This window comes from Carcharodon carcharias, chromosome 10 (genome assembly GCF_017639515.1).
Source record: "Carcharodon carcharias isolate sCarCar2 chromosome 10, sCarCar2.pri, whole genome shotgun sequence".
Classification (NCBI taxonomy): Eukaryota; Metazoa; Chordata; class Chondrichthyes; order Lamniformes; family Lamnidae; genus Carcharodon; species Carcharodon carcharias.
The window spans coordinates 117859433-117872986 of record NC_054476.1 but is presented as its reverse complement, the minus strand read 5'-3'; the positions used below and the strand labels follow the sequence as shown (position 1 = coordinate 117872986).

General features: G+C 45.9%; 1 pseudogene; it reads left to right on the top strand.

The window, feature by feature from the left end:
- Positions 1-13554, top strand: part of LOC121282864 — a 67250-nt pseudogene that overhangs the window by 9561 nt on the left and 44135 nt on the right.

Genomic DNA, 13554 nt, shown 5'->3' with positions numbered 1-13554 from the left:
GAGAGCAGGTGAGTAGGAAGAAAGGCGGGGAGGTACTATCGTAGGGGGCTGCCCCCCAATGCAGAAAGGGCACCCCTGAAGATAATAGCAGCCTCCTTCCTTCTCAGCCTTTAAAAAGCTTTTTAAAATGTGGCCTGCCCACTCCTGTCCATGCCAGCTGTTTTATGGCATGGGCAGCGTATTTTCGAGGTCAAGCTCAATTGACCCTTAATTATTCATTTAAATATGGCGGGCAAGCTGTCAATTTCAGCGCCTGCTTGCCCCCTGTATTATGGGGCTGAGCTCAGGGGTGGGTGGGAACTTGGTGGGTGGGCACCAGCCCTAATTTACATGCCTCCCACCCAAAAACATGCTCAGCGAGACACATAAAATGCAGCCCAACATCTCTGGCCTATTTAAACATGTTTAATCTTGGCCTCTGTGAATGTTTGAGCTGCATTTACAAAAACTGAATTCACTGATGTTTCCGGCACTTTATGGGTTCATCTGAAAACCTTATTAATCAAGGGAGACTTATTTAATGAGACCAAAGTAGTGATTGATCTTTAGTATATATTTTTATTGATATAGCTTCTATATTTATATTTGCCTGTATAGATATCTGTATAGGTAACAAAAGACACATTGTTCTGTAATAAACCACTAACCATAGGCCAGAATTATCCTGTCGGCAATTTGGGGGCGGGGCCCGCTTGCCGAGGTGAAATTGATGCAGGATGATGTCGGCAGGAACCCCCGACGTCATCCTGCCCCGTTTAAATATTAAGGAAGGCGGGTGGACAGCAAAATCAGCTGTCTGCCCGCCGACCTGTCAATGGCCAACTGAGGCCATTGACAGGATAATTAAGGTAATTAAAAACCCTGCCAGTCCAAGCTTAAGGCTGGCGGGTAGGCCAGAAGCCCTGGCGGGAAGGAGAAAAAACATGAAACCTCATCCACTGGCGGGATGAGGTTTCATGTCTGTTTAAAACATCTTTAATAAAGTTTATGTAATATTTATTAACATGCCCCATCTTGTGCGACATTGTCAAATGAGGGGGATATGTTAATAATTTTTTTATTTTGCTATTTTTTAAGTTTACAAACCTTTCACCGATCTCCTTGAGATAGCACTTAGTCCCAGGGAGCAGTGCGCTCTTTGACAGTCGGGGAGTCCCTCCCCTCCTGCAGAGGGAGCGCATGGCGCTTCCAGTTGGGCAGCCCGCTGGGTGGGCCTTAATTGGCGGTGGGACCCGTTTCGGCGGCAGAGTTTGGCTGCCCGCCCGCCGCCGAGCCGATGGGGCCTGCCCACCCATCAAGGGCTAAATTCTGCCCATAAAATGGGATGGCCACTCTCAGTAAAACTTTGCAGCAGAACTCACTGACACTCAGCTGACAGACTGAATGGAATTTGTTCTCTGCTTGTTGGCTGCTGGTCAAGTGTTTTTCTGTCTGGTAAACATGGAGCTCTCGGCTTTCCCCGAGTTCCTTTTCACTGTGCTGGCCGTGTTCTTCACTATGTTTGTCCTGGCCTTTGACTTCATGAAGACATGAAAGAAGTGTCAGAACTACCCTCCTGGGCCCTGGGGTTTGCCTTTTATTGGGAACATTCTTCAGGTAGACTTGAGCAACCCTCACCTGTCGTTTGCAAAGGTAAAGCACAAATTGTGAGATAAGAGAGTGAATGGGGCTGGTTGAAGGTGAGGGATCCAGGTCTGTGGATCACATTTAACCCTCTCAGTTTCTCCGGTTACTGGGTTACTGCTTTCATCCGTCTTTCACCATTTCCTTCCGAATAATTTTGCCCAATTTAATTTCTTCCCATCTGTCTCTTTTCTCCTCCATTTTTTTTGCCCAATCCTTTTTTTAATTTATTGTCTTTTGGATCCTGCTTTCTTTACAGAATTCAAGGATAACTTTTTTGCTCATCGTGTAATTGTTCTGATTTGAATTGAATTACAGTCACAGTATTCAGAATTTCTTTGTTCTTTCACAGGATGTGGGTGTTACTGGCTAGGCCAACATCCCATTCAATGCCCATCCCTAATTGCCCTTGAGAAGGTGGTGGTGAGCTGCCACCTTGAATCACTGCAGTCCACCTGGTGTAGGTGCTGTTAGGAAGGGAATTTCAGGATTTTCACCAGTGATAATGAAGGAACAGTGTTAAAGTTCCAAGTCAGGATGGTATGTATCTTGGAGGGAAACTTGCAGGTGGTGATGTTCCCAAGTATCTGCTGCCCTTGTCCTACTAGGTAGTAGACATCACGGGTTTGAAAGGTGCTACCGAAGGAGCCTTGGTGAATGGCTGCTGTGCATCTTATAGATGGTACACACTGGAGCCATCATGCATCAGTGGTGGAGGGATTGAATGTTGTAGGTAGCGGGTGGGGTGCCAATCAAACAGGCTGCTTTGCCCTGGATGGTGTCAAGTTTCTAGAGTGCTGTTAGAGCTGCGCTTATCCAGGCAAGTGGAGAGTATTCTATCACAATCCTGACTTGTGCATTGTAGATGGTAGACAGGCTTTGGGGAGTCAGGTAATGAGTTACTCTCCACAGAATTCCCAGCCCCTGACCTGCTCTTGTAGCCATAGCATTTATGCAGCTGGTCCCGGTTCATTTTCTGGTCAATAGTAATCCCCAGGATGTTGATAGTGGGGGATTCAGTGATGGTCATGCCATTGAATGTCAAGGGGAGATGGTTAGATTCTCTCTTGTTGGAGATGGTCATTGCCTGGCACTTGTGTGACATGAGTGTATCTTGCCACTTATCAACCCAAGCCTAAATGTTATCCAGGTCTTGCTGCATTTAGATGTGGACTGCTTCAGTATCTGAGGAGTAGCGAATGGTGCTGAACATTGTGCAGTCATCAGTGAACATCCCCACTTCTGACATTATGATGGAAGGAAGGTCATTGAAGTGGCTGAGGATGGTTGGGTCTAGGACACTACCTTGAAGAACTCCTGCAGTGATGTCATGGGACTGAGATGATTGACCTCCAACAACCCTAACCATCTTCCTTTGTGCTAGGCATGACTCCAACCAGTGGAGAGTTTTCCCCCTTTTTCTCATTGACGCCAGTTTTGATAAGGCTCCTTGATGCCTCACTCGGTCAAATGTTGTCTTGAAATCAAGAGCAGTTACTTTCCCCTCACTTCCTGAGTTTAACTCTTTTGTCTGTGTTTGGACCAAAACTGGAATGAGGTCAGGAGCTGAATAAGGTAAGCCCAAGCTGAGGTCAGGTGCTGAATAAGGCAAGCCCAAGCTGAACATCAGTGAGCAGGGTATTTCTGAATAGGTACTGCTTGATAGCACTGTTGATGACCCCTTCCATCACTTTGCTGATGATCAAGAGTAGACCGATGGGGTGGTAATTGGCCAGATTGGATTTTTGTGTGTAGGGCTTACCTGGATAATTTTCCTCATTGTCACAATTAATATAATTTCTTAAAAATGTATAAATCATACTTTCTTAACAGGAAAAATTAACCTTAGCTTATATTTCCGTGAGATTGAATTGAGATAATTTAAACAATAGAAGGATGCAAGAGGGTAAATAAAGATGATCTATTCTCATCTTTTGGATCTCATTGTACGCATGGTGGCCACATGTAGTGTGGCTGCAGAGGGGGGTCATAAGCCAGATGTAAAATCAACACAATCCCCCTCATTTGACATATTGTCTGAAAGATTGTTGCAACAGCAGTTGCATGCAGAATGTAAGCATATTGACTGCTGCCAGAATAACGAGCGATTGCTACCCTGATATGTTGATTATGGCTTCACACCAACTGAACAATAAAAGCTTCTGTCTTTGTGGTACATCTCAGCATTTCCATCCAGCGCCCACACAACCCCACCTTTGTGCAATCGATGGCACCCAGCACCATGGAGAAACCTGCTACCCTGGTGAAGTCTGCTTCTCTCAGAGAGAACATAACAAACTCCCCTGTCCTGGCCAAAAGAGCTTCTGTCCTCTCTCTGATGTTGTTATGGATGGCGAACTGGAAAATGTTAGAGACATCACCTGCTCCAGCCTGGACATATACCAATGTGAAGAAATTAAGAGCCCAGTTACCTTCACAGGCATTGGAAGCACTGTCCTCGTCCTGCTCTGAGGTTGTAGGTCTGGTTACCAGAGGTGGCAGAGTTTTGTGAGCTCCTCCTTTATAAAGTGCAAATGCCATGTACTCTTCCTGGCTTGGGCGGAGGTAAGAGAAGTGCTCCTGGAAGACCCTAGGTGGAAATAATCTGTTAAAACCCCTCTCTCCCTCCTCTGTGAGCAGCTTTCCTATTCTTTGCTGCCTCTGCCTCAAGCAGAGTTGTTAAAGGGGAACCAGTAGATGTAGTCTATTTGGATTTCCAGAAGGCATTTACTAAGGTGCTTTGTAAAAGGTTATTGCACGGTATTGGGGGTAATGTATTAGCATGGATTGAGGATTGGTTAACACACAGAAGACAGAGAATCGGGATTAATGGATTTTTCTGAGGTTGGAAAAACGTAACTAGTGGAGTGCCACAAGGATCAATCCTAGGGGCTTAATTATTTACTATCTATATTAATGACTTGGAGGAGGGGGCAGATTGTAATGTTTCCAAATTTGCTGATGATACATAGGTGATAGGTGAGAGGGCATGTTGTGATGAGAACATAAGGAATCTGCAAGGGGATATAGATAGGTTGACTGAGTGGGCAAAAACTTGGCAGAAGGAGTTTAATGTAGGAAAGTATGAGGCTGTGCACTTTGGTAGGAAAAATCAAAAGGCAGACTATTATTTAAGTGGCGAGAGACTCCAAAAAAAAATGCAGCACAGAGGCAACTGGGTGTTCTTGTGCATGAAACACAAAAAGTTAGCATGTAGGCGCAACAAGTAATTAAGAAGGCAAATGGAATTTTAGCCTGTATTGCTAGGGGATTGGAATTTAAAAATAGAGAAGCCTTGCTACAACTGTACAGGGTGTTGGTGAGGCCACACCTGGAGTACTGTGTACAGTTTTGGTCCCTATATTTAAAAAATGATATACTGGCATTAGAGGCAGTTCAAAAGAGATTCCCTAGGCTGATTCCTGGGATGAAGGAGTTGACTTATCAAGAACGGCTAAACAGGTTAGGCCTTTATTCATTAGAGTTGAGAAGAATGAGGGGTGATCTTATTGAATTGTACAAGATTCTGAGGGGGCTTGACAGGGTAGATGTTGAGAAGATGCTTCCACTAGTGGGGGAATCGCGAACTAAGCAACATAGTTACAGAACAAGGGGACACTCATTTAAAGCTGAGATGGGAGGGAATTTTTCTCTCTGAGGGTCATGAATGTCTGGAATTCTCTACCCTAGAGGATTGTGGAGGCTAGATCACTGAAAGTATTTAAAGAGGAGGTAGATAGATTTTTGAAATATCGGGGAGTTGAGGGCTATGAGGAGCTGGCATGAAAGAGGAGTTAAGGCCTGGGGCAGTTCAACCATGATCTTATTGAATGGCGGGGAAGGCTCGAGGGGCTGACTGGCCTACTCTTGCTCCTATTCCTTCTGTTCTTATGTTTTATCTCCCTTTCAAACTGCAGGCCAAGATGGGTGGTAACTATAGTACCCATGACTGGGAGCAAGTGGCCTGACTAGAATCCTTTCAGTTACAACTAAGACCTTCTTCACAATTAGCACCACCTCTTCTTGACTTCCCCAAGTTTAACCAACTGTGCAAACCACCAAACACTACCACAATGTTAAACGGAGCCAGTGGGAATTAGTCAGAGGCTAACCTGAAAGTTGTTGAAGATCCGTTTAAGTAATGCTGGTTTGGGTATTCCTGTTGCCGAATGCATGTTGAGTCATGCATGTTTAAGAGAAGGCATTAGCTGGAGAGGTGAGGTCAAAAATGGTAGCATTGACATCAAATCAGCCTTATGTGCTTGACTGATGCTACAATTTTCCTACTCTGCATACTTCTGGTGCAAGCTCATAATGCCTGCACTAATACCCTCACTGGTAACTTTGACAAACGGACCACAGGAGACTCAGATATAGGTTTCGATCGTTTATTCGAGCAAGTGCAAGGAGGGCACCATCTCAATACAGCTTGAGACAGTACTCTGCTGAGCTACAGGTGTTCGCCATATTTATACATTATTGGTCACATACAGATTCCGATCTTGTCAACATATAGGTTTACATTAAACAGACAGGTCTCTGGTACAAAGGTACATGCATCATCTGACCCTACTTGCACCCAGGCAGAGACCTGCCTTCCTATCTAAGCTGGGACTATTTGTCCTTCCCCTATCTGTTGAAGAGCACACCTAATCTATGTTATTGCCATCCTCTGACTCCACTCTAACTCCCAGGACCTTGCTGGTGATTGCAAATCCTGAGGGTGTACAAAGTTTGAGAGTGTATAAGGTTCATCTGGTTTAACTGTTTAATTGTTGATTTACTGATTTGCGCTGGCCTGCCTATAGATTCTAACTTAAGTAATTCATTCTCTTATAATGAATTCTCCCTTATCATAAATTCTCATTTACTTTCTTCCCCCTAACACTTACCAATATGGTATGCAACAGGGCCCATACTGGAAGTGCGTATGTGCGGAGCAGATGTCATTTTGGTACTAAAATGGACGCATATCATTGAAACTAGGGTGTCACAGAGCCCAATTTTGTGGGCTGTGAATCACAACTGAGTGAGAAAGGGAACAAATATAAACTGGGGTGAAGGGTGACCTGTAGGGAGGGGTAAAGAGTGCTTCTGTGAACTTGGGGAGAGTAGAGAAATTTCTGTAAACTATGGGGTTGATGAAGAATGCTTCTGTATTGTCATAACAACCATAAATCAACATAACAAATAGTTTTAAAACAAAAAACTGCGGATGCTGGAAATCCAAAACAAAAACAGAATTACCTGAAAAACTCAGCAGGTCTGGCAGCATCGGTGGAGAAGAAAAAAGTTGACATTTTGAGTCCTCATGACCCTTCAACAGAACTGAGTGAAATTAGGAGAAGAGTCCCCTCTCCTAATTTCACTCAGTTCTGTTGAAGGGTCATGAGGACTCAAACCATCAACTTTTTTCTTCTCCGCCAATGCTGCCAGACCTGCTGAGTTTTTCCAGGTAATTCTGTTTTTGTATAACAATTAGTTTGTCTGGACCAATACAATAGCCCAATACTTCTGAAGAAATGTAGGAAAATTCCCACAATCTTCTGATTTACAAATGGCAGAATGTTGCGTATACCTGCAGCTTAAAATGTGATAAACCCACTCCCACTTTGATGTAACCACTGGACACAGACCTGTATTCAGGGCAGTTTTAGAAACTGTGACTTTATTTTTAAGGCTGTGCTGGTGTGCTAGAAGCCATTGTGCAGCTTTTGTGAAGTGTGGTACTCTATTGGCTTTCAGAGTCTTCCCCATGGCAAGGCACCAAGGACCCACAATAAACTGGATCTGCACTCACAGTGGGCCTGTTACCTCGCCACAGTGAGGAACTGGAAGATCTATCCAGTGTATAAATCAATGGTAAAATGATGTTTTTCAGACAGATTGCTGCCTAGCAAGAAATTACCTGACACACTACCTTTACACTTTAGTGTATATTTTGAATGTTTCTCCATCTATTTGCACATAGCTGAGGTATTACAGCATTTATCATATTCAGTGTCGGATTCACTGGATGGAGGATTAGCCGAGGAAAACAATCACTGCAGATGAAGGATCCAATCCACCCTTGCCCATCACATACAATGACACATGGATGGAATGCCAATGTCCCTGAAGCCCAGCACCAACTGGGGCAGGAGTGCCAAACAATTCCAATACTGGGTTACAGGATATGCTGTGTCTGGAATCATTCCAAAAGGCAGTATCTCTGATCAATGTTGTAACTGACCTATAAGTGATCAATATAAACCTACAATAATAGGTTTATGTTATCCCCCATTTAATTCTGTTTATTCCTATTTTTAAGCTGTGGAAGCAATATGGCAATGTGGTCAGTGTACAGTTCGGATGGTCAAAGTGATACTGAATGGCTACAAAACCCTAAAAGAGGCACTGGTGAAGAAATCAGAGAATTTTGCTGATCAGCCAGCTTTACCAGTATATGAAGATGTGTTTAAGCACACAGGAGAAGGTATCGATGTTCCAGGCTTCAGAGACAATCTCAGAAACTAGGTTTTATTAGATTGGTTATTATTTAGTCTGAATACTTCCTTTTGTAGCTTTACTTTTGTTTCGAATTGATTTAAGTTGTTTCTTAAGTAGATAATCAACACTTCCTTATCTTCTCAGCTTGCAGGGGATTATGTGAATAGTGAGTGGAACTGATCTTACTGTGCCTTTGAGATTGATGTCAAAGATAGGAAGGGATCGTTCCCACTATCAGGCATATACTGCAGACCATCCCATAGTAGAAGTTAGTGGCAGCCTTCTATCTTGTAAGACGATGGTTTGCACCATGGTGTTCAAATCTGTGTCAAGCATTGCCTGGTGTGGCTCAGGAGCCCTACTCTGGTATGGCAGTCTCTGCTGCTTTTGCAGCTGAGGAAGACAGTAGGCTGTGAAGATGCACGATTCACTGGCCCCTGTTTTCTCAGGGCCTCCTTCTCAGCCAGCTGAGCTTTTCATTTCTGCTCTCCTCTTCCAGACAGTCAGCCTCTGGATATGATCATCAGTGACTGTCTCCCAGTTATCAGTGTCAATGTCTGCCATCTTCATCTTGCTTGCAGATATCCTTATAGCAGCACCTAATCGTGGAAAGGAGATGGAGAAAGAAATATGTCAACAAAAATGTGAAATAAGTAAAGGGCATGGAATAATAATCACTGGTGATTTGAATTGCCCAGAAATAAACTGGCAAAAAGAGGTAGTGAGAGAGATACAGGGAATGGAGTTTTAAAATAATGTATGAAGGACTCCTGCCATGCCTAACCAACTCTGTTGTATTATTCGAAGATGTGACAGAAAGGGTAGATAAAGGTAATGATGTTTCTGAAAAAGCTTTCATTTGATAAGGTAGCACATTGTAAATTCATGGTTAAGGTCAGAACATGTGCGGTCAGGGGACAAGTAGCAGAATGGATAGCAAGCTGGGCAAAAAAAAAATGGAATAAAAGGGAGCAACATGGGGCGGAATCAACCCAGATTTGCACTAAGTGTGGGAGTCGATGGGTAAAATGATGTTTTACTCTCCAGCCGCAGTGGCAGCTTTTCATGCCGTATTGTCCCAAACCTGCTGCATTACTTATGCATTCCTGGGAAACACACCGTTTCCATAGCGGCAGACTCTCATTCACGCACCACACCACCAACCCGCTGCTTCAGCACACCAGGCGCAATATTTAAAGTCCAGCCACGCGCAAACGTCTCAGTGCTTTCCAGCAAAGAAGACATGGCCTTGAAAGGGAAAAAGACTGCAGGCTCCAGGTTCAATGACGTGTCCCTTTGACGCCTTTTGGATGCAGTGGAGGCTCGCCAAGATCTCCTCTACCCCCGCTCTGGCCGCAGGATGGGCAGAAACCTCACTGATCCAGCTTGGGACGGGGAGGCAGTGGTGGTCAATGCCAATGCCCTGCAAAAGAGGACAGCCTCACAGTGCCAAAAAAGGATGAATGGTATCATCCATTCTGCCAAGGCAACTCACTCTTCTCATCACTCTCAACTCACACCCTCACAAGCCCATCACACACCCACAGGGATATCACACCTCAAGGGACAAAACCACTAACTCTCACACACACCCTCACATCTCTATCAGGCTCATACCCTCTGGAGCTCGTGTCCTCATCCTATCCATGGCTCCGCTCATCACATGAACATTCCATGCAATGCCATGTGTCCTACGTACAATCTCTCCATCTGTTTTCATGCTGGAGAAGCCTGCTGACATCAGTAGGGAGAGGTCCCAGACCAGGGGTCAAGTGGCACACATTTGACCCCTCACTCACTTTGAGGAGTGTGCCATCACACTGTGCCTGTGGTGACGGTGAGGTCAGCGGTGAACACCCTCATAAGGATCCTGCACCTCATCATCCCTCTCTCAACCCAACTGTGAGTGCTCTCTCTCCTGCTTTTGACTCTGTTGCCATGCACTAATTACCTCCAATTTGGTTCACAGGGAGCTCTGCCAAGCAACCGACATGCTCAGCCAGCCAGTCCCCCATCTCCATCCCGGTCCTCACCTCCAGCCAAGAGGACACCTCCTCCATTGAAGAGTTGGAAATAAGCAGCCTGGAAGACCTGTCACAGCGCTTACCCACACCCTGCACCAGCACAGAGACACACACCTTGGTGGGACCTAGATCTAGAGCAGGCTTGGGTTCACAATCAGGTGGTCACTGCACAGACACGTATCCGCAGCAGTAGGAGGCAGGTTCTGCCGAGCTCCCTGGCACTCAGAGGACTGCTGGGGATTGGAGGAGAGCATCCGCCTGCTCCCTGATGAAGTGGTGCCCACATGTGCGTCTGGAGGTCTCCATGGGGAGGATGGTGGACACCATAGAGACCCTCATCCAGCAGAACGTGGAGATGTGTGCTGACCTGCACTCCATCGCGGGAGCCATGGGTGAGTTCCTGCAGTGGCAGCACGAGAGGGAAACAGGGCACCTCGACATCCCTCCTGATACTCCTTCCCCTCAATGAGTCAGGCTGGGGTGCTGGGGCACCTGAAGGGAGGAGTGGCAGCTGGACACCCCTGGGTCATTCACTCAGGAATCTCAGAGGATGTCCTCTCCCATCGAATCCCCTTTGCCTGTGACTCCCTCAACCTCATCCTCTGTCACCACAGAGAGAGCAGCTGGCCAATGAGTGATTCTGGAGGGAGAAGTATGTTTGTGGCAGGGCCTTTTAGAGCCTCATGCAATTACTCTCCCACGCAAGTGGATCCTTCCCACATCGCACTCACCTCAATGTCCTGAACATTTTGAATGCTGCCTGCTGGGGTTGGCTTTCAGTTGTCCATCTGAGCTGGCCTGAATCTCCATCCACCCACTGATCACACTCCCATGCAGCAACTGATCTCGCCCACCACAATTCTCATTTTACTTTTGATTTAGATAGCATAGTCTTGATTTGTTTTATTGTGCATTCCTCTGTCTTTTCCCCTCTGCCAGTCATCCATTTCCTTTTCCCATCACAGTTGACCCCACCGGCATCACCTTCCACTTCCTCTCATGACCTATCAGCCACAGCCCTTTCCTTCAGGGATGTCCAGGTGAACATGTACATTCCCTTCCTTCCTGAAAATCTCACCCCCATCCACATCAACCTCACTGACCTCATCCTTCCCAACCCCAGGATCCGTGTCTGTCTCCAGATCCCCACTAATCACCCGTTCCGTCACTTCTACCACTACCCTCGAACCCTCACCCTCTCACCCTACCGCCTCACTCTGCCCTTGGTCACTCTCACCATTCCCTCATATCACACCCACCCTCAGTTCATTCCCTAGGAGGCAGTTATGGACCCTTCACACCCCTCTCTTGCATGTTCACCTGGACATCCTCCCCAGAACCCCTTTCCCGTCCCTCTGGACCGCTTCCCCCCCAGAAGCCCTTTCACCCTCCCAACACCTTCCTCCACCCCAGAACCCTTTCAGACCTCCAGAGCCCTCCATTGGAACTCCTTCCCACCCTTTGGACCTCTTCCCCACCCCCAGAATCCCTTCCCCCCACACCCAAAACTTAGTTTCCCACCCACCCGGACTTCCCCTCGCTTAGTCCCTCCCACTTCCTGACTCCCTCAGACACCCGTATTTCTTCCACAACCCTTAGTCCTTCCTCCCTCCCGACTCCTTCCTCCAGCCTTACCTCTTCCTCCTGTCTCACATCTTCCTCCAGCCTTACTCCTTCCCCCCTCCTGACTCCCTCAGGCACCCTCACTTCTTCCTCCAGCTTTACTCCCTCCCATCTCCGCACTCCTTCCTTCCCCTGGACTCCTTCCCCTCTCTGCAATCCTTCCTCCCCCTGGACTCCCTCCTCTCTCTGCATACATTCCTCTCCTGGATTCCTTCCCCCATCCAAACTCCTTCCCTTTCAACTTCCACCCCCTTTACACCCACCTCCACAGTTGCCATCTTCTCTCCTGTTACCCCATCCTCCCCCCTTACTCCCTCCACCCCCTCCCAATCTCACCTCTGACACCTTCATTCCCCCCACTCCCAACCTCATCCCCCCAACACGTTCATTCCCCCCCCCAACCTCATTTACCCCACCAACATCTTTTACTCTCCCAGTCGATCTTAGACCTTCCTCTGCCACCTCCTTGACCATCAGCCGTCGTGAGCATCAACGGTGACTTTCCACCTTCTGTGAGCTGCTTTACAGCAAAGCCATGTCTATGAGAATCCACCCAGCATGCCCTGGGCATTCCTCCAGTGTGCCGTTGCTGTTGGGCTCCAGCATCTTCTGCTCCTCGGATGTCCGCAATGTGAACAAGGCCCTGGTGGTAAGTCCTGACCTTTGCACGTCACACTTGTCAAGACGTGTTCTGCAACAGCATGTTTTCCTGCCACCATGGGTGGACGATCTAGCAAGGGGGATGAGTCTGGCGGGCTAGCCTTATAATGATATCCTAATGCATTACAATGAGGTTCCTGAAGTCCAATGGCGGGGAACGCAGCTTGTCATTGACAGGCTGAGCGGACAATTGCAAACTGGTTTTATGATGTTATGAAAACAATTTTTGGCCTTTTCGCCATTTTGTCCACTCATGACACAGAACACACCGGATGCTTGCAGACATCGGAAATCCCGGCCACGGATATGAAAATGGCCGAGTGGCGGGAAACAGAGCGTGGTGGTTAATGGATGTTTTTCAGGTTGGAGGAAGGTTCGTAGTGGAGTTCCCCAGGGGTCAGGGTTGGAACCTTTGCTCTTCCTGATATATATTAATGACCTAGACGTTGGTGTGCAGGGCACAATTTCAAAATTTGCAGATGATACAAAACTTGGAAGTTCTTGAAGGCAGCGCATTGTTCAGTTACAATTTTGCCTGCTAATTTTTAATTCCAATTTCTCCGGGTACGATCCATTCTTACCCCATTTAATTATTCTTATTTTGCATTGCTCCTTGTCCTTTGCAATAGCCAACCAAAACTTATGATACAATGATCACTGTCCCTAATTGTTCCCATGCTACTGACACTTGATCCCTTTGGCCCACCTCATCCCAAAGAACCAAGGTCTAGCGATGCTTGATTTCACATTGGGCTTGTGATGAACAATGTATAATTTTTAAGTTGAATTTTTATATATATATATGTATTTGTGTGTTAAAGAAGGGAGAGTGGTTTCAGTTTCATGTAGGGTTGGGTTATGAGCCTTTGTGCCTAGAAGTCTGGAAGAACCTGTGGTTAAAAGGTCAGTCTTTTGGGTTTGTTTATATATTTATATTTATATGTGTGAAATATTTATATATGTATATATTTATATGTGTGAAATATTTATATATATATATTTATCTGTGTGAAAAAATTATAAATATATATTTATATGTATGAAATATTTATATATATTTATATGTGTGAAATATTTATATATATATTTATATGTGTGAAATATTTATATATATATGTGTGAAATATTTATATAT